Here is a 5768-nt window from a genome sequence, read left to right as displayed (position 1 = left end):
TTACTTGAAAACCTGAGCTGCTGGATCACAAGCTTCCTCTCCATTCAACTCCTGCCATCGCTCTTTGCGACTTCAATATCCACAGAGATAATCACCCAGTGTGGCAGTTCTCACTTTGCACAAGTTTTTTACTACACTGTAGTTACACCAGTCTCCGAACAGCATGCTTCGTATCTCAGTGACCACAGTGGATTACCCGTGAGGAGCTGCATGAAGTGCAAATTCCTCATCCAGCTCTGCAGTCCCCAAGTCGTTATGTAAACAGCAGATGAGCGTCACGAGCTTTCGGTCGAGCTCTCTCAGTCACTGATCCCTGCACTGCTCTTCTTCAGTGCTTCAGGTCACAAGGCAGCAAAACGTGGAGTCATGTTACCTGCTTGCCTCCCAGTGATGAACCCGTGTGATGTTTCACAAAAATGGACAGCCGAAAGAGGAAATTGGCCAAAAAAGGTGAAAGTGCAGCAAAGAAGTGATGATGCTAGAAATGAAATTGGTTAGGAAACCTGAAAATCAAGTTTTGCTGTTAGGAAACAGCAAAGTCAAGACAGGATGAGACCTAAGCCTGCCTGGAAGGAGGAACCGTGGGGAGAAAGTCCAGGAAGCAGGAAAAATGAGGTAAAGTTGTGTGGACATCTTTCAGTTTGAGTTGCTTTTGGAACAGAAAGCCACTTTTGGTTGAGAAAGACTGTCTTCTACTTTGGATACAGTACCTTCTGTTTCACAAGGGCTGCTGCTGCTGCTGCTGCTAAGTCGCTTCAGTCATGTCCGACTCTGTGTGACCCCATAGACGGCAGATTCAGCCAACCGCAGGAGGCATGGAGTGTAGGACGTATTTAATGAGAAAATCTGTGTGAGTGGACCTGTACAAGGCAAGTATCAACTGTAATAATAATAATAAAAATCTCAGTCAGTTTGACTAGCATTCAGGCGAAAATGTCAAAATTAGTTACTATGTTAAAAGTGAAAGTGAGTGAAGTCGCTCAGTCGTGTCCAACTCTGCCACCCCATGGACTGTAGCCTACCAGTCTCCTCCGTCCGTGGGATCTTCCAGGCAAGAGTGCTGGAGTGGGTTGCCATTTCCTTCTCCAGAGGATCTTCCCAACCCAGGGATGGAACGTGGAAAGGGAAACTGTAGTTACAAAGGGACAGAAAAGCAAACTTTTCTGCCAATAAAGACTGGTTCCATCATTTTAGACAACTACAAGAACTGATTCACACTGAGCTAGCTGGTGGCTCAGTGCTGTGAAATATGCATCCAGATTTCATAGATCAGTTACAGCCACTGATCATGACAAAAGGATGAAGATGTTGAGAGGAAGTGAGACTGATTTAAAACTTCACGTTGAAGAAACTCTTGGAAATAATTTACAACACTGAAAATGCAAAAGATAAAATGTTGGAAGCCAATCCAAACTTCAAAATAAGTATGACAATTTATCAAGGCATAGAAAAAGGTAAGTTGTAGGGTGAGAAAAAGGCAAGCACAATTTAAATTACTCTCGGCAAAGTTATTAGAAAGAAAATAGTAATTCTGATGTTGAAGCTGAAACTCCAATACTTTGGCCACCTGATGCGAAGAGCTGACTCATTTGAAAAGACCCTGACGCTGGGAAAGATTGAGGGCAAGAGGAGAAGGGGACGACAGAGGATGAGATGGTTGGATGGCATCAACAACTCAATGGACATGGGTTTGGGTGACTCCGGGAGTTGGTGGACAGGGAGGCCTGGAGTGCTGGGGTTCATGGGGTCGCAAAGAGTCGGACATGACTGAGCGACTGAACTGAACTGAATGTCTCTCATGTTTCAAATTATAGTGTACTAAATAAATACTACTTTTGCAATGAAAATTCTGTATACATGTATAATTGGCAATAAGGGAGTTTTCAGTGTTTTAAGAAAAAGTTTTTACAGTCATAGAAGAACTGTACTTTTTAATAAGATCGCTTTGCATGATTTCTGCTTCATGGTCACTTTTTTTTTTATCTCCCTGTGCTATTGTGCAACTAGGGCTTCTGTACTCTAGGTTCCCAGTTCCTTGATCAACTCAAACTCAAGGACCTTTTCATTGAGCACATGTTGGTCATCTGCTCCTTGGTTCATCCTTGTTATCGTCAAAATCAGTTCAGTTGCTAAGTTGCTGACTCTTTGCAACCCTATGGATTGTAGGGGACCAGGCTCACCTGTCCTCCACTATCTCCTGGAGTTTGCTCAGTCATGTCCATTGAGTCAGTGATGCTATGTAACTATCTCATCCTCTGTTGCCCACTTGTTCTCCTGTCCTCAGTCTTTCCCAGCATCAGGGTCTCTTCCAGTGAGCTGGCTCTTCAAATCAGGTGACCAAAGTGTTGGAGCTTCAGCTTCAGTCAGTTCAGTTCAGTCACTCAGTCATGTTCGACTCTTTGTGACCCCATGGACTACAGCACTCCAGGCTTCCCTGTCCATCACCAACTCCTAGAGCTTGCCCAAACTCATGTCCATTGAGTCCGTGATGCCATCCAACCATCTCATCCTCTGTCATCCCCTTCTCCTCCTGTCTTAAATCTTTTCCAGCATCAAGGTTTTTTCCAATGAGTCAGTTCTTTGCATCAGGTGGCCAAAGTATTGGAGCTTCAGCTTCAGCATCAGTCCTTCCAATGAACACCCAGGACTGATCTACTTTAGGATGGACTGGTTGGATCTCTTTGCAGTCCAAGGGACTCTCAAGAGTCTTCTCCAGCACCACAGTTCAGAAGCATCAATTCTTCAGCACTCAGCTTTCTTTATAGTCCAATTCTCACACCCATACATGACCACTGGAAAAACCATAGCCTTGACTAGACGGATCATTTTCAGCAGAGTGATGTCTGTGCTTTAGGTTTGTCAGTTTTTCTTCCAAGGAGCAAGCATCTTTTAATTCCTTCCTTAATCAACTTCAATTTAGCTTCTCATACTGCCATACCATTGAAATAGCTTGCAACAAATAAGATGGTTAGTTATTACCAAATTTTTAAATACAATGGACATTTTTCGGTCTTTATCTTACTCGAGTTCTCGAATGACATGTTGACCAGTCTCATATCTGAAATACTCTCAGCTTACAGTACTTGATAGTTTTCTTCCTTTTTCTCTATTTTCACCAGTATCTCTGAAATTCTTGACCTTGAGCCTTTTTCTCACCTATAACTACATATTCTAATGGTCTCATACAGTTTTATGGCTTTTTCTCTTCAGCACTCTATTGCCAGTGCCTAACTCAGGGTCTAAGAATAAATAGTAAGGTAGTATTTGATGAATACACGATTCCTTCTATTTCTATCACCTAACATAGTTCCTAGTTGCTTTCCATAAAACCTTTGTGAAATAAATGAATGGAAATTATTATTCTAACCCTGTAAATGAGGAACTGGAGGGTCAGGAAGGTTAGCTTATCCATGACCACACAGCTAGGAAGTGGCACAGCTGGTACCACACCAAAGTCCTAACCTCAAATCTTTGTTCTCACCTTTATATCAAGCAGCCTCCCTGTATATTTCACTCCTAACTCAGAGACTCTGCCTTCACTTACCCTATCCTCACTCCAGACTGGAATGAGTGACGTATTTGAATATCCCTTCTACTTTCCCACTTGTCCATCTTTGTTGGGTTTGAAGCCATATTTATACTTCTAGTTGTACATTTGAGGCTCAGTGGTAAAGAATTCACCTGCAATGCAGGATACTCAGGTTTAATCTCTGGCTTGGAAAGATGACCTCGAGAAGGAAATAGCAACCCACGCTAGCATTCTTGCCTGGAAAAGCCCCATGGACAGAGGAGTCTGGCAGGCTATAGTCCTTGACATCACAATGAGTTGGACACAGTTTAGCAACTGAACAACAACAAATTGTACATTTACCAGTAGTTCTATCAGTATCTCGTTACTTTTCACATTCTATGTCAAGCTTAAAATCTTAAATTTTCTGGTTGCAAGTAAATTTTCACCCATCTGTGAATGAAAATTATTGCCCAGAATATCAGTAAACAAAGGATGTTGCAGCCATCAAGCCATCGTATTATAGCCATAGGATGATGATGATAAGCCCTGAGGGAACTCAGGAAGGGGGCAGGACGCCTGGCATCCAGCAGCCAGGCTCTGCAGCCACCACTCCCCGCCCCCTCAGTGCACAGAGGGATCTCAGGAGAAAACAGGATACTGTCCCCAGGTAGCTGAGGTGCATATCAAAGGAATGGTTTCAATGAGCCCAGACTCCTGGATCTTCTCATACAGAGAAAAGCACTGGATTCTTTAACTTGAGATGTCTGATTTTCTTTAACTAACAGTAATCTTCTGATGTTCTAATGAGGTCATTATTGCAAAAACTCCTATATATCCTGGCCGCCCCCCTCCGCCCAACACCCCTTGCTTCTTTGGAGCAGTTATCTCAGAGTGATCTGAGAGTCCTGTCTCTGGAACTTGAAGTCCTTACTGTGCCTGCTGAATAAAATACAAGTCTCAGCTTTCAGGTTGTGCTTTTTCTTTTCCAGTCAACACACACTAATTCTTTCAGTATGAAGCAGCCCGTCTGCACAGCCTTAATATTATGCCTTGCAGGATGAAAAGCTGAATCAGTGTTTATTGGCTTGGAATGAAGAGTTTTAAATTTGAATTTGATCCAGAGACAAAATACCCAAGGAACAAGACTAGAACAAAGTAACTGAATACACACACACACACACACACACATATATATATATATATATATATATATATATATATATAAACATTAAACTCTATCGAGAGTCTGACTGAGGGTCTTGATCAGTTGAGGGACTTTGGGGGAAAGATGTTGGTTCTCCTTGAGTCATTCAGACACTTAGGCCGTTTTCTTCAGTGGGATTTTGACAGGGAAATGGGCGCTGCTCTGACGAGGTTGTGCGATAAAATAGAGGCTGGATTAGGAGCAGTTTGCCAGTGTTGAGTCCTTGTTGATGCCATCTCTGATCCGATGCAAATGGGGAAGTCAGGAAAGGGTGGGCTGGGCGAGTCAAAGGAGGTCCTTTATGTCAAACTGACAGGCTAGAAACAACTCCTGTCTTACCTTTCCAAACTTGTCTGCTGGGTGTAAGCAAAAATAATGCAGGAAAGGGAAGCCATATTGTATTCCAAATCCAGGAATGATTTCTATTGCCAGGAACCAAGTCATCTACACTCAGGTACAAAGTGTCTTCTGACAGATCAGCTTTAACATTTCTGGCACCACTGTCATCCTATCTCCGCTGTCTCTCATGCGTTCCTTTAAAGTTCTGTTACCTTTTTTATTTCTTTTCATTTTTGGTAAAGTCCCAAAGTGACCAAGTGAAGCCTAAGAACCACGATTAATAATACAAGTCAGTTTCTTGGTGACTTTTACGGGCCTAAGCACTTTACAACAATACTAAATGTTTGATAAACTAAGGGCTATGGCTACGCAGCCAGAAAAAGCTGAGAGGGAATCCGATGAGGCCGGTATGGTCCCGAAATGCTCCGCTGCGATGCGGTCTCACGTCCTGGGTGGGAGCTTCTGCATCCGCAGCATCCCAGCAGAGTCCTAAATTTCACCTAAGTTTGAGGACTCCCGCACGCACCAAGGTCGATGTGGATCAACTTTTCAAGTGAAAGCAAGCTGAGGATGCCTTTGGCAAGGACACGTTCCCTGGCAGGTGGTTCACGAGCGCCGGAGAGCTCGAGGCCGCGAACAGAGAACAAAGGCGGACGACAGGCATCAACTGGGAACCGGGAACGCGAGGAGAGGAGCCGGGGCCCTCAGAGGCCC

The sequence above is a fragment of the Bubalus kerabau genome, chromosome 9, assembly GCF_029407905.1.
Source record: "Bubalus kerabau isolate K-KA32 ecotype Philippines breed swamp buffalo chromosome 9, PCC_UOA_SB_1v2, whole genome shotgun sequence".
NCBI lineage: Eukaryota > Metazoa > Chordata > Mammalia > Artiodactyla > Bovidae > Bubalus > Bubalus kerabau.
Note: the sequence above shows the minus strand (reverse complement) of the source record.